We start from the raw sequence: 21249 nt of genomic DNA on the forward strand, positions 1-21249 counted from the left end.
TCCTATTACCTACGTTTCTCAGAACAATAGTTTAATTCAACCTCTAATTCATACTAATACTAAACCTATAAATACAATACCAATATACAATTGTCATTCTTAACTCCTAAACAAAAAAAGGTAAAATCTTAACTAATCTATTTATACTCCATGAACTACATGCTTTTAACAATATTTTGATATTGTTAATGGTTTACAGATCAGACGAAATGGCAAGGAAGTGCAAAACTTTTGACTTAACCTAACCTTAACTTCGAGGATTTTGCAAAATAAGAGCACGAGTAAGCGGACTATGGATATCACGGTTTAAGGAAAGAGTCTTTGGGCCGAGATGATATTAATTGATGAAAAGGTAAAATTTATTTGTTCAAAGCTATTGATATTAAAATTCAAGTTTCATTATTTGATAATTTTAAATGTTTTTGTTGCTACAAATAATTAGCACTATTTTGATAAAAACAAAGTTGTTATACTGCTGAGATTTTCAAGGTTGTTGACAGGAAAACCAAATTCATGCTAAAATCGATAAAGTTTTGCAAAAGGACTTTGACACAAAATTGAAACAAGGAGAAGTTTATTATTTTGAAAATTTTGAGGTAAAGGCAGCCCCATTTAAATTTCAACCTGTGAGATTCAACTTCACAATATCATTCAAAAAAGAAACAATCGTGACAACTTCAAAGGAAGACACATCAATATTCAGGCACCACAAATTTTCATTTGTTGAATTTGAAGAATTCATGGAGAAAAAAGATTATTATGTCAAAGCGATCAACACAGTTGGTATGTTATTAATTACTTAAAGTTTTGTTTTGTACATGTATTTTTTTGTAATAACATTTTCTACTAAACAGATTTTGTAGGCCTTCTAAAAAGTATCACTCAAAGCCCATATGGTTTTGAGAGATGTTACACTAATGAATGAGAGGTAACATACGAAGAAAATAAATAATTCGACAATTTTATTTACAAAATAAATTCTTATTTCTGATCTCTTTTCTCTTTTTGCAGGAACTATGAACTGAATATTGCTCTATGGGGTGAAGATTCAGAAAAAATTGCTGGACTAAACAATTCTAATGGAATTGTCATAGTCATATTAACGTCACTCTATATGAAAAAAATTGGACGTATGCAAATTATTCAATAATACTTGATGTTTATATGTCTAATTTTATTATTTTAAAAAACTTAATTTTTATTATTATCTAATTTGACTCCATAGCTGTCTTTAAAGCATCCGTCACATCAGCAACACAAGTATACTTCAATTTGGATATCCCTCAGTCTAATGAAATGAGAAAGAGGTAAAAATAATCTAATATGTTTATTATTTAATAATTAATATATATTGACACATAAATCTAATCTAATGCAGCTTTGAGACCGAAAACATTCAAATAGAATTTGAGGAACATAAAGAAGGTGAACCTACTTCACTTCTGGAAGTACTTAGTAAGGACAGAGTCACCATCATTGACCTAATTAAATTAGGCAAGGAAAGATGCAACCAGGTTAGTTTGTAATGTTAGAATTACGCAAAGACGCATGCAAAAAAGTTATTTATTTCATTATTTAAATATTGATTTGTAGAAAAAGTCATTCACTTGCAAAGCAAGATTCGTAAAGCTTTTTGGAAATCGTTGGAACTACAAATCTTGCAAATTCTGTACTGTCAAACATGTGGAAACCGGAGATGAACCATACTGCAAGGAATGTAAAACTACTTACAATGAACCATCTGAGAGGTAAACAAATTAAATTTTCAAAAACACATAAAATTTATATATTACTAATCTTCTTAATTATGTTTTCTTTTTATGCACAGGTACTATCTTAAACTTTGTGTGCAAGATGAAACAAATCAAACAGCATTTGTTGTTTTTGGAAATAGAGCAGAATACATAGTGCAACAACCATTTGACAAAATTAAAAAGATGAATTTAAAGGTGAGTAAATATACAATTATTTAATGATACCAAGTATAATTTTTGGAAAATATATATTAATGCATTTCAATTTCTATAATGCAGGGGCAATGATTGGGATGAAATTAAAGGAGAACTAGAGAAAAATCTTTGGAAAGACATACATCTTCAAAGTTGTGATAAACGAAAGTACAAAGATGCATGAAATGTATCAACATTTAGTGTAAACAATGTCTTGGAAGAAGAAACTGATAAAAAAAAAAACAAAATATATTGACCCAACAGACCGACCCAATCATCGAAAGGGTAATAATCTTTTAAACTAACTTTCTTCTTTAATCGTTGTTCAATTTTATTTTCATATATAAGAAAAACTTACATGTCAAAAATACAGGAAAATGGATCAAATAGAAAGAAAAATAAGAACAAAAATCCTACAGATGAGGTCTCACCAACAAAAAAGAACCGGAAAGCTCGAGAATCACAATGAACAGATGGGTAATAGGATTTTAGTGTTTTCGTATGTATAATTTTCTTCAATGAACAATGAAGAAAATAATTTGACATTTTTATTTGCTTATAAATTATGTTTTTACATGTCTTTTACAAGTTAATTTGGTTTTTCTTCATTATGTGAATGATATTGCAAGTTTTTTTCTTCCGAAACTATTAACAAAAGTACTAAAGGTGGGGGGATCCAGCAGTCGATGAACAAATAGAAGCTACAACAGTTGATTCTCAGTTAAGAATATAAAGCTTTCAGACATCAAGATCAATACTTCCTCCTGGCTATGCAAACTTTAGACTAACTATTTGGTAAAACTTTAGACCAAGCAGTTTGTGTACCATGACTATTTTCTTTGATTTGCTACATGTGTTTCATATAGGTATGGTCATGTAGTAGTAGTGCAATGACACCTGCTTCCCCTGTTAAGGATTCCAAATAACAGTGTTCAGATGATATTCCAACATCAAGACTTCATTCTCCTCTGATCAGTACCTCTGACATAGAAACTTAAGGGACGTTCTTTTGGTTGTTCATCAATACCAACACATAAAACCCTCATGCTCCCGTAATTATGTAATTTTTACCTTAATATATAATGGTGGTTCTTTAATTGCGCAGTGGGTCTTCCTCATATGGGCAGGGTATGGAGTAGGAGAGTTGTTACAGAGTTGTCAAAGACATGACTTACTCTCAAGGCACTAATAATATAAAAGGAATTATTACTCTAGCAGAAGTAGATGGTGTATACGAGCGAATGACAAATTGTTTCTAGGTCATTCTAAGTAGATAAAACTTCAAATTATATTTGAAAACAGTTGAGTTGCTAAGTTGCAACTGTTGGAAAATACCGAGTACAATAGATTGGTCCTTAACACACGCACGCCAGCAAACCCACTAAATGGATTTTAGTAGTTTTACTTTTAAATTCCTTTTGCGCTTTTTGTCATTGCATTTGAACTTCTGAGAATTTGATTGTCACATTCCGGTAATTTTTTACTATTTCTACTTTTCATGTTTTTAACAAATATTGTTGCCCATTGAAATTAGTTATCTGTTGTTGATACTTGATTTTATATTGCAAGGGTATGTTATGTATCAAAGCTTTTCCTTATTGTCCGTTTGTTATGGTTTGTGTTGAGGAATTATTTTGATGGGTGTTTGTTTGTTGGTGTAATGTGGTTAATAATAGTTTATGCTATTTGTCATTCTGAAAAAAGTAATTATCAGGCAAACCAAAATCAAATAGGTAATTAAGGAGCTTCCTCAACATAAGAGATTTCATTCTGAGAAAAAAGTAATTCTCAGGCAAACCGAAATCAAATAGGCAATGAAGGTGGTGTACCAATTCCCATATGCATTTATTCAATTCGATGAAGGGTGTCCCTTTAATTCCAATTGCATATTTCGTAATTACATCTTTCACTATATTGGGCTTTAGAAATTTTGCATTTTGTTAAATTGGGCTGTGTTGTTTCTGTGAGTTCCATATTTTCATACTTAATTGTATAGTTGTATTTCGATATATAGTGTTCATGTGCCTACCTGTGTAACCCCTTGATAGTGTACTTGCAGAGTTTCTACTCCCAATAAGCTCTAATAATGATCATGGATTCCACATATTCAAATTTAAAATTATATCTATTTTGGTTATCAGAAAACAGATTCTAAAATTTTAAAATGCGTGCCATAATTTTATCATCTAAATATACCCTTAATCAATTCCAGTATCCAAGTTTGCTTTTTGATCCATTTTTCTGATCTGTGCAGGTCAAATAAATGATAGCAGTGAATATTCTAAAGGTAAGTTCTTAAAGATTTTGAACGAAAATATTCCAGGTGAGTAGTCAATTGCATTTTGTTTTCCTTAATCTTCGTTTTCGTTTGATGTGAACAACGTTTTTTATTTGATATCAATGTTTTTTAATACTTGGCCTGACAAGGGGAATGAATTGATTTAGGCTGTGCTTCATGTGATTAAATGTAGCAGAGCGACAATCCATATATGCCAAAGAGATTAAGGATACGACAAGTGAACTATGGTAAGCTTCCATAATTTTTTCCAATTATTTGGCTTCCGTCATGCACAATTGTTATGGCTCTTTCCCTCATTCCATAGATATTTGGTTTTAAAAAGATGTTTTCTAAATTAAGTGATTGAATTTGAAACTATGAGTTTGTAGTATTGAAATAACATATGACATGGTAATTGTGAAATTGAGGTTCATAAGAAATTCGTTAACCCCACTTGAGTTTATGAGAATAAATCATAGTAGCGTTTGGCACAAGGATGAGAAAATATGGACAAGAAGGGAATGTGGGAGAAAAATGGAAGATTATATTATGCCCATCCAACATTCGGAGAAAGATTATCTTAGTTTGTTATTAAATGTTGTTGTGTTAGAGGTCCATGGTGCTATGAAGATATTCGGAAAGTAAGTGGTGTCACATATCCTGATTTTAAACCGGCTTGCTTAGCTTTGGGATTGTTAGAAGATGCTCAAGAATGGGATGAAACTTTGGTCAAAGCGGGTTGGTCTACAGGAAGTTCTTTGCGTGAATTGTTTGTCACGCATCCACTTGAACTTTGGAGTAGGCATTGGGAGCTGTTGTTAGATGATATTTTGCATAGAGAATGGAGGGAATCGGGGGATCTTACTTTGCAACTTAGTGAGGCTGAATTAAGAATTTAGCATTGATAGATATTGAGAGAATTCGAAATGCCATGGAAGAAAGTCAAGGACTTCTGCATGCCATCACCGGATTCTTCATCCTATCAACAACCACGTAATAGATTGTTGAGAGAGGAACTAAGTTTTGACAAAGATCTTCTTGCTTCTGAATTTTCTCAATTGCACAATAGGCTAAATATTCAACAAAATATTGTTTTCGATGCTGTCGTTGAAGTTGTTCATTAAAAAAAGGGAGACATTTTTTTTGTCTATGGGAGTGGAGGAACGGGAAAAACTTATTTGTGGAAGACAATAATATCAAGGTTACGTTTTGAAGGAAAAATAGTTCTGGTGGTGGCGTCCTCGGGGATAGCTTATCTTCTATTACATGGGGGGAGAATTGCACATTCAAGGTTTAAAATTCCAGTCATAGCTGATGACGATTCATGTTGCAACATTCCAATTAAATCACAATTATCTCGCCTAATACAGAAAGCTAGCCTCATAATATGGGATGAAGCTCCTTTAAACCATAAAAATTCTTTTGAGGCAGTTGATAGAACTTTGAGAGACTTGCTGCGTGGAATAATTCTTGATTCCATCAATCAATGATGCTGAATTTCATTGTCACTTCTTGATTTTTGATTTAATGCAGCTAGCGATTAATGCATGGAACTCCAAAGAATTCAAATTTGTCATTCAAGACAAGCGGTCTGCAATAAATATGGTGACTGAATGCACTTTCTGCCGGATTAGATACCTTAACTATTTTGCTAGACTTTATTGATCTTGCTCATTCAATTCGTGAATACAATAACAAATTAGCTTTGATATATTTGGTCATCGAGCATAAGTGGTCTCATTTCACGTATGCATGTTATATACTCATCTTTTATTATTTTGTCTTCCATTTCATTTAATTCTCTCATTTGGATATGAATTCAGGTCTTAAGGAATGTCAAACAAACAATGACTCTGGAAATACTTTGACACTATCGCTTATTGCTACAATTGTCTCAAAGCTTATGTGACGGAAACAAAAAACAGTATTAGGTAATATTTTTTGGATTTTAGTCATCTTACCAACCCCATAACCCAATATGTATATGTTCCATGCTTCCTATAAATGACATTATGATACTCTTCTACATATATAGCTTATTCTGAAGTGCAGATTTTCAAGTTATTTTACAGATGGTGATAAAAGATTCTATTTCTTCTCGACAAAAGTTCAATAGACCCATTTGTGAAGACACTTTCAAAGTGTAAATGCACAAACTGCATTACTAGAAGAAGTTGAATAGGGAGCTGTCTCAGATTCAGATAAGAGTTTCTACATGGAACTAACGAATTGGAGCCATTACATTACATGTACTTTGTAATCATATTATTTGTAATTGAATAATAATAAAAAGAACTACATGTCGCTTGATCCCTAAGCAAGGTGAAGGTTGATGTCCCCCTCCAGTTACGTAGGCAGCCCAGAAGTTACTTGGGTGCAGTGATAACTACATTAACAAAATAAAAATAAAAATTCTTTATGAGCGTATAATAAGGATATTGTTACTTTTAGCGATTCTGTCATTTTTGCCTAAACTATCATGAAAAGTTGAGTCCCAAGGATCTAATTACCACTTTTCCAATTTAAAGCTTGGTTGTTTCCATTTATGTATATATATATATATATATATATAGGTATGCAAGGAACACCACATTCAATATATTAATTAGATACTCAGATAGAAATAGGAAACTCCATTATAAACAAACTTCATAACTTAGACAGCTCATGATTTGAAAAGCTGCTCTAATGTTTTTAGTTTTCTCGACAATCTCTCTCAGCCGATCAGACCTCAAAAGTGCTCCAGATCTCTGAAGTAATAGTTTTATAATATTGGAATCGGGTACACCATGAGTTTGCAAGAGTGCAATGTTGGTTGCAAGCCTTTGCTGCGGATCTTGCTTAAGAATCCATGTCGTGCGTTTAACTGCAGTTACGACATGAGTATGTTCAAGCAAAGGAAAATAGACAATAATGCTGATTATTAAGGAAAGATTCATTCCCTTCCAAATAATGACTTTGCGGAAGAAGGATAATCTTATTCACATTTTTATTTTCGATAATTGGTTTAATTTACTGTATGAGTTTCAATATAATTTGAAGTAAGATTTTTTATACATAATAATAAAATGAAAAAAATTATATAAAAACGGTTCCCGTTCGTTGAACGGGTCCAAAAGAATTACACGCACATTCTCTCTCCTCACCATATCGCTCCATTTTACACCTCCAGCAATATGATTGGTTCCTAAAAGATCGGATGGAATAATAATTAGTGACACCTCCCTATATTTGTTTAATTCTCCTTTATCTATTCTCAAATTAATATCACCTCTCCAAATTCAAGCATCGTACGTAATTCTAATTCTTTGACAGTTTTACTATAAAAAAAAAAATCTTTGACAGTTTGCGATTTTAGAAAGGGTGATCTTGGACATACCCATAAAAATACTCCCGTACCCCATAACTAACTCAGTTTTTGCCATACCCCAATAACCGCTTCAATCCAACAATATCTTCCAAATTAATTTGAGACATTTCCAATAGGGGTAAAGAAAGAGAAAAAACAAAAAGACAGAGAGACTCATTCCAAAAGGAAACAACAAATAAAAAAAATTGAAAATAATACTCTGGACCTTGAAGAATCTTTGTATTACTACAACACACTACATAATAAGAGAACTTCTAATAAAGGTAAAAGAATGCCCAAAAAACAAATTGTTTTTTTCCTCTTCTAGAAGTTGCTTCAAATTTGATTTTTTTTTTCTTATTGCAATTATTTCTTCTTCATCATTGTGGAAGGGTTAAAGGAGTTTAATAGAAATATATCAAATTGAAAATTTCTCAAGCGGAAAATGAGAAAGATAGCAAGGAGCTGCAATAAGGAAAAAAATACATTAATGGCTGATGAGTGAGAGGAGGAGGAAGACTAAATTCTACAATTTTATCTCTTTCTAATTCCTTTTGTAAAGGAGAAAAAAAATGACAGAAAAAAGGAAAATAAGTGCGAAGGGTTTTAGTATCAATTCCATACTATTAATTGTATAGTAACATGAATTTCCTTGCATATAAGTGTGCTTACAGGTGATATATATTAGAGGTGCAAGGATGTACTTAACCCTTCATAAATAATTGGGATACTGCTTGGATTAATTTTCTAATATCAAGTTTGGTCACGCTAATAAAATTTTATACAACGTCCAATATACAAAATTCAGGGAAAATTATAGGAGCTAAGTTTGGTCACGCTAATAAAATTTTATACAACGTCCAATATACAAAATTCAGGGAAAATTATAGGAGCTAAATAGGAGAATCGAAGTGATAAAAAAAAAAAATTAAAATTAAAAAATTGAAAAAGGAAAATTAGCTTTCTTAATTGTATTTACCTGCTGAATGTGTTGCTCATGTACTGCCAAGAACACAGTTGACCCTTGGATATGTTTCCTACTCATCAAGATACTTTCCATACTTTATGACCATACCTACATCACTATAGCCATTAGCAACATTCAATAGACAGTAGTTTTCCACATTAATACACAATAAAAGGAAGACCTCAACCCTATAATCTTTAGAAATATGAGTGGCTTATTAACACTAAAAAATTACATGAAATACAGTAGAATAAGCTCTAAAATTTACCCCTCTCCAAAAAATCAGCTCTATAGTTTCTCCCACTCTCCGTGTTTATTCTATCTATAATGCTTTGGCATGCTCTTTTCCGTATAGTCATTAGAATTAATCCACGCTTTCAAAGTTAAGTACCATGCTCCATTGCCATGACAAATAACACCACATATATTCATAACTGAAACTCTTTAGATGAGTACATACTTCTAACAGAATAGTTATATATTGAAGCATACCTTATTTCATAACCACCTGTAATTTGCTAGGTGAAATTTTCTTTTCCTGTCACCATCTTTGTTGATCATCCGGTAACTATAACTTGGCTGGGCTTGCTACATTAATTAGGAGAAATGTAAAATAAGTATCTGAAATTATAGTAAAAAGTCAAAACTATATTTATTTGGGTCTTTTATCTACAACCCCCATTGATATACCAAAAAAAAACACCCAACAGGTTAGCCCAACTGGTAAGGGAGGGCGTGGGCGTTAGTGTGTAAACCAATCAACAATTAAAGCATTGCTATAGGAGTAAGCTTACCTGACTGTGTAAACCAATCAGCAATTAAAGCATTGCTATAGGAGTAAGCTTACCTGATCGTTGAACTGACGTAGTATGCACTTCTCACAAATATAAAGAAAATAGGGTAAATATGCCACACTTTTGAGGTGAAATTTCCTGTCAACTTCATTTGTCTTATTTAAAATAGAAAATTAAATAAAAAAAAAAGCTCCTCATAGACATACCTTCAACCCATGATCCAAAACATTCCAATTAGCACTCCTTGTAGCATGCATCAATATTTTCAAACAGCGTATTCCATTGTCATGAGAATCACTTTACTTATTGTTGATGTGTTGTTGTACTATTAAAGGCTTAACAAAAATGCTGAAATAGAGAATCCTTGTGATGATGTGCATCTCTTCAACCCACAACCAAGTATGTTGCTCGTACAAAAAATGTCAGGCAGACTGCACAGAGCACGTACACAATACATCAATTTTTTATTTATTTATTTATTTATTTTTATATCTTACAAACCTAATGGGGGAGAGTATGTCAATGCAACCACATCCAGTGAGCACGGATTTTGTTTTACTAATATGCTATTTGTTTAAATCAATGCATGTTTTTTTACCACAATCTTAATCATCTATTTCTTTGTACCAACTAAACTTAACATCATTGGTTCTATTACTGAACCACATAATAGGGAAACCATCACATTAATCTACATTAGCTTACTTAAAACCACCAAAATTTGACACTATTCGAGGTTAAGAACATGGTAATGTAAACAATCATCACATTAAGGTAACTTAAGATGCATATATGCATATGCATTATCCCATATCCAAGCCTAACCTTTCCCCCATCGACGACTACATCATTAGCACTGAAGTTGTCAAACACCGTAAGAAAAAAATAATACAAAATGCATCATATATGTATCTTCATCACCATCAAAAGTTAACATTTTCACCACTCGACAATTAAGGCTTCAAAAGGTTTAGGTTGATTAAAACATTCACCACTCAACAAAATGTAGTGTAATTAATTCATTATGTTGAACAAACTTCATACTTCTCTACTAAAATCTAGTCGTCTCATGGTACTTAACTTCATATTGGTGCTGTAACTTCTATGTAGGCAAACCAATTACTTCCTCTTTTTCAGTCATGCATCATATATCCTAATGAATTAATAGAGTGTACCAAACCTAGTAGTTCATTTATCCTAAAACCAACAATATGTTCACCTTCGTGTTGTAACTTCCATGTATGCAAGCTTAACACTTCCTCTTTCTTCAGATATGGAATCATTTATCCTAAAGAATGAATAGAATGTACGTAATGTATTAGTACCTAACTAACTAACTGCACACTCAGAGTTTAATAATTGTGCCTATGGCAGTCCATTGCTTAAATATTTAATCAAAACATATATGAATATTCAATCTACCAGCTCAAAAGTGATTATGTCAAGGAATATAAGTACCTCCTAGCTCCTCGCTGCCAGTTTGTATGCTAATATCTATCTAGTTCTAGGAATATTTGGCAACCTAACCAAAAGATTTAATGTTGGCATATAGATTTAATGTTGCACTCTATTCCATGTGTACTCTAAATCCAATAAGATTTTTCAATGCATGTATGTTTCCTCAAGCTGGTGAACATGATTCAATGTTAGAGTTGCACAAACATGATTCTATGGAGTATGTACCCAATTTTTCGAGAATCAACTAATTATATACATTTATAATAATAGAAATGAAAACACCGTGCAGGTGTGACAACAATCTGTTTGAGGTCCATGACTATGTCAGCAAATCTATACAATGGTTGCCAAATAAAATTTCATAGTAATTGACATCATAAAAACCGCAAGGGTATACTAATGTGGTGAGGCATCAAGCATACCATTGTGTCCAAATTATTTTTCAAATGGGGAAAATACCATTGTAGCATTGAAGTTTACACTCCAAGAAAAGTATTAGCAACTTGAATCACTAAAGAAATACCTTGTAATTTTCTAGGCTATAGCATTAGCAACTTGAAATAAAAAATATAACGTAGAAATACTATATAAATAATCACTAAAGAAATACAAATAGTGAGCATAATGACCATACCAGCGGGAAGCTTGGTCACTCCAACTATTCTTCAAATTTGAATCCCTACTGTGTTATGGTTTGTCTTCTTGACCTTTGCCACCAGAGCCTTCATAACTTTCATTTGGGGTTACACAGTTCAACTTTCCCATTGCCAGGTGCATTGTTGTATTTCCTTAGGTTATCCTCTAAAGAGTTTTATGAAATATATGTAATAAAAAAATAAATAAATAATTGACATAAGAAACCACTAATACCTAGCACACATAGAATGACTAAGACTTAGCAATGTCAAATACATGTAAAAGCGAGGACAAAAATGCTTTGGTACAGTACGATGCACAACTGCAAGCAAGTATTAAGTCTTAATATCCAAGGGTCTGCTTAAAATTCAAAAATCTAAATACCAATTATAATATGGTCGGGCTTGTTAAATTTAGTTGGAAACTTTATCTTCATATTGGACGTCATTATGTTAGCGACAATAGGGTCTCTTCTTTGTATGTTTCCAAATGTGTTGACTCAAGGAAAAAAAATGTAAAAGTAAAAGACTATACATTTTGCGCGTATAACTATATTAGAAATTTACAAATGAAAAACATATCTATATTGACCAAGAATAAAAATATTCGTGAAGTTTCACCATGTCTTGACTTTCTTTGGTAACTAATATTAGAGTTATTGCGCAAAGTTTCTGTCAAATATAATCTACTCAAGCTATGACCTACAACCCTAAAAACTTACCTTTTAACCCAAACCCCTTAATCCCTCTTTCCTAGATAGAAATGGGAATTGGCCCATCCCCTAACGCTTTGCCCAGTGAGCCACCAGACACCTTCAAGACCCCAAAACTTCACAAACAGACTCCAAAAAAATGTAGTTCACTCTTGAAAAGTTACCAATCAGTTACACTCAAGGCAATCTGAATGTTATATAACTTTGTTACATGATATTGTTTTTTTGAAAGGTGTAATACTTGGAATGCATTTTTGACTACATATAAAAAGCAATAGCAATGAATTTTCAAAATGCAAAATAAATTCAAATGAATAATTCCTAAGTATCTTACTACAATACTACATTGAACATATTCTAGGCATTAGTGAGATTAAATTGTACTCCATGAGAAACTACACATCTACACGCACTGATCAGTAAATAGAACATGCATTATTAGAGGCATGTTACCTGAAAACCCATATCCTAAGGCCAGTAGCAATAAAGCTCTTTGTGTTGGCAGCATTGAAAGTGAGAACCCTTCCAGTTCTTAATGAGCACATCACTACAATTGAAAAATATAAATACCTCAGTTAGCTTCCTATCAAAATATCGTACAGTGAAACTACATAAATTCGATCAAGAATATTACAAAGAGTGTGTTGCACTACTTTTAGTTTGAATCCTTGTTCTCGGCCATTTATCTAGTTAACTTAATTTCCTTAGTGGACCGAGGCAAAGTAAAGAGTGGCCTAATTATAATAAAGAGCAAAGAAGAAAGGCCATCACGTTTCCATAAGAACATGACTCCAAAAGCCTCATGATAGATTGGTCTAGGTAAGAGTACGCCACAAAGCTATTATTGTATTTAATTGTTAAGCAATAACAATATCTTGCATCTCCATTATATATCATTGGATGTCCTCCCTAAATCTGACAGGTTTACAACTTATTGGTATGTCTTAAAAAATATATCTAAGAGAGCTAGCTATTCTTATATACATTAGCTACATAAGAATGATATAAAAAACACCAATAGTAACAAAATTTGACCCTATAATTTATGGACTTCGTACAAAGCACTCACAATTCATATAGCTTAACATGAAAAATTGATCCTAACACTTTCCCTGATTGACCTCCAGACCATATTTGCTCTAGTAAATAACTTGCTTCCACCTTACACACGGAAGATTGGATTGCCAGAATCGCGAATCTTATATATTGTGTTACGATCATCTCATATTTAAGATCGCTCACTTCACATAAAATATAGAAGCACTACTTAGATAATTACCATGAGCATATATTTATATATAAAAAATACAATAAGTTCATTCGCTAAGTAGTAATGCGTTCCCTCACTTATTATATGTTTTTCTATAAAACCACTTATAAAAGACTTACCACCCAAAAGAAGAATGAGATATCCATTTGAAATCAAAGAAGGTTTCTTCGAAGAACCTAACCTATAAGTGACTCTTCAATGAGCTATTGTTAGATCCTTCACATTCATTATTAGCTCCAAAACTGATTTTGGTGTTGCCCCTATCACAAAATACCCTTGCTTAACTAATAACACATTTAGTTAAAGGAAAATTAATAAAATAAAGTATAATCGGAGGAGAATAAAGTATAAAAGTTAATATATTCCAATTGCACTTCCATTGTACTCAAAGTTCAGTCACAAAAAGAAATAATAATCATAATAAAAATCAAAACTTTTGTTTATCTAAGACATATAGATGTGAAAATTAGTGGGTTTTGAAGAGGGAGAAAAACCTACCGACATTGAAAAGATTTGAGAAAGTTTATAGTGAGCTTAGAAAGTGTGAGAGTACTTGGACATAAGGATGCAAAGTGCCTTTAGCACATGTACCCTCAATCTTTGAATCCATCTTCACATTCACTTCTATCTCCTTACACTTTTGAGGCTCAAGTTGTGGTGGAATCCATATCTATTGTTACTTGATTAAAAGTAAAATAAAACTAATAGCATTTAATTAGGAGTATAGTCGAGAAAACATATATTATTATGAAAAGATTATCAAGAAATGTATCTTACCAAGCATGATCTCAGTGACCAACTATTATGGCCTAACTTCCAACAAATGTAATACCTATGCTCACATATCAACTCTTATCATTCAAAAATTCATTTTTTTTTCTTCTAAAGTAATATAAATAATTTATGTGTCATACTAAATTCAAGCTTCTCCAACCCATTCTCATAATTTAATGAAAGCAAGCAACTCAATCTACCTTGGTGTTAAAACTTATGGTTTTGCATTTTCAAAAGTAAAAAAAGTTGAAACTATATAGTATATAATGGCTCTAAGATTCTATTTGATGCACTGTTAAGCTGTTGATTACTTCAAATTTCAAGAGCAAATCTGCATGAAACTTTGGCATACACTTTTCAAGACTTGAGCATTTCTTTGTCTTGAATCCGAACCTACCTATGCAATGCATAAAAAGTTGCTAGTACTATTATCATGTCATATTTACTGTTGAAGCAAAAGTAACCTAAAAGTAATTTAGTGACTCAAATATACCTTTGAACCAAAAGACACCTAAAACAGATTTATGTACCATCACATTACCAGATTTAGTATCATAATACGAAGAAAACAAACGTGAGAAATTCCTAAGTTGTTCACCAACAGCAATTTTCAGTTTCAACTTCTCAGCATCTTCAACAACTCGAATTCCACAATCATAACCAAACCACTGAAAGCTGATTTTTTTCAAAGAAATTTAGAACATACCTTAAGAAAATTGAATTCTGCTTGGCCGGATTAATAAAATTGTCGAGATCCGGCAACTGGTTGAGGTTGAGAACTATGATAGAAGCGTTTCTTCAGATCCATAAAGGATTTAGATTTGAAAACATCGGATTGCCCCAAATTACTTTGAGGAGGCGGAATCAAACATAATATTTTCTTAAAAAAAAAACCTGTTGAAGTTTGGTTTGAAGAAGGGGAGAGATTATTATTGGAAAAAAAACTGAAAAAAGAAGGGGCGAGATTTTATTTGGGTTTTGGGAAGAAGATGATAACCTTTAAAAAGACTTGGACTTTGGGCGTGATATTGTAATTTTTAATTCCTTTTGAATTATTCTATACCAAAAAAATTTAGCTATAGAATATTGTAATGATTCAAATTTGGATGAAAAGACATATAATTATAATTATATGTCTTTTCATCAATATTATAATATTATAACTAACAAAAAAACAAACTAAAATCTTATATTGAACAAACAAACAAACAAAAAAACAAAAAGAATCACAGTACATGCTCAAGCAAAAAAAGCAAATGAAAATCTTGGATTATTTCATATCGTTATCTAACAGATTAATCTCCATGGAGAGGAAGAGTTTTATTAGGGTTTAGGAAAGAGGTATGATGAATTTGATGTGTTTTTTTGTTTGATTCTATGTAAAAATTCTAATTACATTTCTTTCTTTTTTTTTCAGTAATTAATCTAAAAATGGAACTTTAAGTCATTACTTGACAAAAACAAAAATGATGCTACGGAAATTAAAGGAGAACATATCTTTAGTTCATACCTAATTCCACTTATTAAAAGAGGATGTTGGTGCCATTTCTCAAAAATAAATGGGAAATTAAGTTTGGAATTATGTGTACAATGCATATGATGCATGGTCAAATATTTCATCAATGAGTCACCATTTAAGTGCTTTTAAAGAAATCTCAATAATTCATTGTCCAAGGACTATGCTTTTTCAGTCTATAGAGTAATTGAACCTTTTCAAATACATCAATTGAACTTATAGAAGTCTAGAAGGGAAAAAAACAAAATAAAAAACTATTCAAAATACAGTTAATAGTCTAAGAGTTTAAATAATTGACAAATATTATATAGAATTGGGGTTTCTTATGAAAGTACGTCACCACCAAAGCCTAGCATATTCCTAACCATGTCAATTTCTCTAGCTAGGTATTGAGTAGCATTCATTGATATTATTCTTTCCATCTGAACAGATTTGCTTCATTTAGCAGTGGTACCATACTGTAAAGCGATGGCATTTATGAATCTTGCAATCATTATTACCAAAGTTTGCATTTGATTCAAGGAACAGATCCAATATGTGTCATACTAAACAGTATTAAACTGAAAGAAGTAAGGCTAAAAGCTCTAAGCAAGTGCACAATCTGACAATCATCGCAAACAATGCCTTCATGACTAAATACTCTCAAAGGCAGGAGGACGACTTCTATGCAGATAGAATCTAGGGAGACAGAAAAAAAAAATAGAATGGAGGAAATGAGGAAATGAGGAAATGAATTCTATCACTTGGTGCGAAAAGAAAACTCTAGAAACCGTAGTTAATTACCTATATATGACGGATCACATTTCTGAGTTGAAGACTGAGTTTACTTTTGTTTAGAGTGTAATAAGCATGTAGATTTTTTGGCAGGAATTTTTGTTTCTTATGTTCCTTCTTTGTTGGTTTTTGGTCCTCTTCTAGATAGTGAGCTCGATGTACTGATAGAGGAGGATGCAATTGGGACTCAATATGTAAAATTATCTTAATGAATACAGGTAGGGGTCTGTCTAACCATTGCTTATTTCTTAAAAAAAGAGGTATGATGCATGATAGTTTTCAACCCAGCCCAAGAAACCATGAGTCGTGATCTTGGGAGGTCTGAAAGTTTCAGATGCTAAATACACTTTTTAAAATGAAAGAGTTGGAAGAACAAAATGAATTAAGAGTATACTGAGATCCCCACCAGTTGAGAAGAACTCAATAATCGGTAAAGCTTATTAAGATAATTATGTTTCCAAATAACAAAGTGGTCTTTCTCACTTCGCGAGTTCACAATCTTTTTAATTCAATCAAGAATTTACAATATCTTTAATTCAACCCCATAACTCATATACATATATAAGTACAAATTATATTACTACAAAAGAAGAATGCATACCTGGTCTCTAATCTCTTCCCCGACTTTGCGAATAAAAAGCGCCTCAGATTCAAGTATAGGAAAATCAACCTCTTCAAATCTGAACAATCGAGAAACCTTAATTAACAAACAAATAAAAATCCATCAATATATGCTAATGGAGTGGATTTCATATCTTGTACCCCTACTGTGTATAAACTTAAACTATGAAGCCATGATGATGTACAGGAAGAGGAATCTAGAAGTCGGGATCCCCCTCGCTCCTTGAGAATGGAATCAAAATGTTCCTATATGCTGAAGAGTATTAGCACATATGCAACTGGCTTGGTAAGATTTTTTCTTCGTCCAAGGTTGGCTCCTCAGTTGATTATCTAATTTATTCAGATTCATCATGTATAGTCTAATCAGAAAGAGTTTTCTGGATCACTCTATTCCAATTCTAGTTCATAGTGCAGAAGCCAATTTCTAAAATTTCACAAAATAAAGTGATAGTTTGCAATATTTACCGATATTTTGTTCTGCTGTGCCACTTTGGTCAGATTTTTAGCTCCTTAAATGCATAACATTTTGCATTTTTGCCCTACCTGAGCTGAGTTATCCTTAACCAACTGGAATACCTGCAGTCATACTGTCCTAGCCAATCTAGATGTCAATCCCACAAAAAGAACACAGATTATGGTATGCCCCTAATTACTTTCTTAAAGGAATTTTGGATTAAATTTTTACAGGCCTGTTAATTACTGTCTTACCAGACCATGAATCAGTACATAACTCCATATCACCATACGAGTAAAGTTGTGAGATAACCCATTCAGCAAGCAGCGTCATTGAATGGCACTTGACCAAATACTATGTATTGGCAAGCCAAGAACTGAAGAGTGTACGCACTTTGCAGTGACAAAATACACATCAAGAATTCAAGATAAAGAAGATCACCAGAAAAGAGTAGTGGAATTATTTTGATGCCGACACTACAACATTGAAACCAAATGAATTCGGGGCATCAATCATTCAGAATGTCAATCAGCCAATGCCAAGCAAAGCAAAACCCAATATATATGGACAATGTCATTTGTGATACAGTCATGCCCAAGTCCTTAAAACTGCAAGTATGACTAATCCCACAATTCTTGACCCACACTTCATTCATACCTAAATTCTCTTTACCAAACCTGGCAGCCCAAAATGCATTAGTATTGCCTTCATACAAACCAACAATGTCATCGGCATCAATTTCAGGCAAGACCCATTCTTTGTATTTCCAAACACTTGATCCGTAAGGCCAAGTAGTCTTCCCACGCGAGTTAAACAATGTTTTCCAATACTGGGCATCGAACTTCTTCAAAGCTTCTATATTATACTTGATGTCATCGAGTGAGTAAGACTGATTGCAAGAGGGATCAGCATTAAAGGGGACAAATCTGGCCGAGAAGGCATGGTTATCCGAAGAGATTGATGGAGAAGCTCTCTCTCCCTCTCTCTAAATTGCATTGGTTCTCTTGTTTTTCTCTCTTCTCTTTTTCTTATACGAAGAAAGTCTGTTGTGGTTTGAAGGTGAGAAGAGTTTAGGGTTGAAGAAATATTTCGATTGGTTTTCTGTTTGATTTGTTAAAGTAACAAATCTAGAGACGGGTATAGATTAGAATTTGAGGAGGTCATAATAATATAATAATAAATTAGGGAGATTTAAACAAATTTAGGGAGGTATTTCTAATTATTAGAGCCTCTTTTTTTTTAGGGACCACTAATATTGCTTGGTGTGCAAAATGGAGCGATATGGTGAGGAGGAGAGATAATGTCTTTTTTTATATATATATATAGATAGCACAGTAAAAAAACAGGAGAACACACATCTATATATATATATAAAAGCACAAGACATTCTCTCTCCCTCCTCACCATATCGCCCATTTTGACTCTCTAATATGATTGGCTCCTACAAAATCGGATGTAATAATAATTAGTGACACCTCCCTATATTTGTTTAAATCTCCCTAATCTATTTTTATATTATTATGACCTCCTCAAATTAAAAAAAAATAACAAATTAAATGAAGGTGAACATTTAATCTATTTGATTCAAATGTGTACAATCGTCGGTGTTTTCTATGCCCATATTATATTTTAAGGAACTGAAACGAAGAAAAACATGCAGACATTAAAACATACACGATAGTATGATACATTATTCAGGTGAAGGCTGCTTATAGGTAGCCAAACAATAATAATAATAATAATAACAAAAATAAAACAAGGGTGGGTAATTGAATAACTAAGCTAATTAACATTGATAATAAGGTCGCTATGCATGCTTCTGCTTCCATATCTTCAAACAGAAATTTTATTTTGATTAGTCCTATACAAATGAAATCTTAGTCTCATTTTGTATTTCGACTCTACAACGAATAGTTAATTACAAATAAAGCATCTTAGCTCTGTTAATTCTGTTGTGGAAATCACCATGATAATAATGGGGAATGTTTTGTGTATTCCAGTGTAAAACTAAACGTACAACTAGCTGAATGGAACATCCTCATCTTCATTTATATTCACCATTTACCCCCACATCTTGGTAAGAGAACTCTTTCATAGGCTATACGCCTACATCAATACCATAGTAAGCCTGTATAATAATTGTATTCATCGTAACCGGCCAGAGTTATCAATTCAACGGTTTAGATTGAATGAGCATATAACTGGTAATGATGGAACACCACAACAGCCAGACATGAGGAATAAAGCAATGTATTCATACGTAGAGTACAAGTTAGAATACTCTACAAGTAGCTTTGATACCAGAAACCAGTTCTCAGAACATGCACACAACTTTATGTCTAGAACAACTCTAGCTGTTGATGATAAGCTAAACTGCTAAAGCATGCAAGAAGATAGGTATCCTTTAAAAGCCAGGTTGCCATGTTTTTTTCGCTTTTGTTCAAATGCCATAGTCACAGATTAAAGTTGGCTAAAGGTTTAGGACATTTGTAGCCAATGTGAATTCAGGTAACAAAGTTTTAAGATTCTAAAAAGACATTGCTCTTTCCCAAGATCTATTTCTGAAAACAATATCTTCTTCATGTCCCACAAAGTATTACACTTGATTGAGGACGACCGATGTGTTGAGTGGAGGGACTTCAATAACCACATATCTCGGTACTTTGTTCATATTTAGAGGCTCAATATGGATTTCAAGCATGACAACACATTTTCTATTTGAATCAAACAGAAAATGACCAGCAAACAATTGACTTCTCAGAAAACAGGAGCATCAAATACCAACTGCAACTACACAACAAAAAAAGGTACAACATAAAACAAATGACATTCGAGAAAAACTAATCATACGATATTATTTAGAACCAAACCGAGTCAGCACAAAAAGAACTTGCAGTTACAATTTCTAGCAAAAACCAGATTCAAACCTTCGTCGGAGTGATGGATACGAATATATATTTACCTTTTAGTAAACAAAAAGTTGGAGAGCGGAGAAGGAGTAAACACGTCGATCAAATCAAATCAAAACTACTATGTAGGTTTCAACTACTACGTGTCCAAAACCAATCAAAACCATCGCCAACTCCAAATAGAGAACCGATGTGTTGAGTGGAGGGACTTCAATAACCACATATCTCGGTACTTTGTTCATATTTAGAGGCTCAATATGGATTTCAAGCATGACAACACATTTTCTATTTGAATCAAATAGAAAATGACCAAAGAAAACAATTGACTTCTCAGAAAACAGGAGCATCAAATAACCAAACTACTACAAACAAAAAAGGTACAACATAAAACAAATGACATTCGAGAAAAACTAATCATACGATATTATTTAGAACCAAACCGAAGTCAAGACAAAAAGAACTTGCGGTTACAATTTCTAGCAAAAACCGATTCAAACCTTCGTTGAGTGATGGATACTTAATATATATTTACCTTTTAGTAAACAAAAAGTTGGAGAGCGGAGAAGGAGTAAACACGCCGATCAAATCAAATCAAAACTACTATGTAGGTTTCAACTACTACGTGTCCAAAACCAATCAAAACCATCGCCAACTCCAAATAGAGACATGCCAAAGACTCCCGATTCGAATCGAACTTTCGAACACCGGTATGCCACAATCATCATTACGAATCAAAGTTATCGAGGCGTAGATATATCCACCTCCAATTCAATCGGACTTTCCAAAAT

At 32.7% G+C, this 21249-nt stretch overlaps 3 long non-coding RNA genes across 20 annotated transcripts in view; 2 read left to right on the top strand and 1 right to left on the bottom strand.

The window, feature by feature from the left end:
* The window catches only part of LOC147520803 (uncharacterized), a 40208-nt gene extending 21340 nt beyond the window's left edge, over window positions 1-18868 (bottom strand). For 3 of the 16 annotated variants that reach the window (XR_015212858.1, XR_015212860.1, XR_015212857.1), the window contains exons 1-4: window positions 17564-18868; window positions 17079-17157; window positions 12597-12690; window positions 11430-11596 (exon numbers count right to left, since the gene is read on the bottom strand). This is a non-coding gene — a long non-coding RNA (uncharacterized LOC147520803). Of the gene's footprint in view, window positions 1-6821; window positions 7094-7395; window positions 7415-8022; window positions 8042-8555; window positions 8660-9035; window positions 9132-9543; window positions 9769-10556; window positions 10626-11429; window positions 11597-12596; window positions 12691-13212; window positions 13385-13532; window positions 13674-14893; window positions 15082-17078; window positions 17175-17563 lie in introns of those variants that run through there. The other 13 variants (XR_015212855.1, XR_015212850.1, XR_015212861.1 and 10 more) reach the window with 13 other exon arrangements.
* LOC147520806 (uncharacterized) lies at window positions 1018-1914 on the top strand. Its single transcript, XR_015214464.1, has 3 exons — window positions 1018-1307; window positions 1379-1748; window positions 1829-1914. It is a non-coding gene; the product is annotated as an uncharacterized LOC147520806 (long non-coding RNA).
* Window positions 4186-6490, top strand: LOC147520807 (uncharacterized). Of its 3 annotated transcripts, none has more exons than XR_015214466.1 (5): window positions 4188-4272; window positions 4395-4475; window positions 5761-5832; window positions 6051-6158; window positions 6300-6490. It is a non-coding gene; the product is annotated as an uncharacterized LOC147520807 (long non-coding RNA). The 3 variants fall into 3 exon arrangements; XR_015214467.1 differs by having other exon boundaries at window positions 4202-4236; XR_015214465.1 differs by having other exon boundaries at window positions 4186-4475; window positions 6300-6486.
* Window positions 18869-21249: the final 2381 nt, after the last annotated feature.

Source organism: Coptis chinensis, chromosome 2 (assembly GCF_015680905.1).
Source record: "Coptis chinensis isolate HL-2020 chromosome 2, ASM1568090v1, whole genome shotgun sequence".
NCBI lineage: Eukaryota > Viridiplantae > Streptophyta > Magnoliopsida > Ranunculales > Ranunculaceae > Coptis > Coptis chinensis.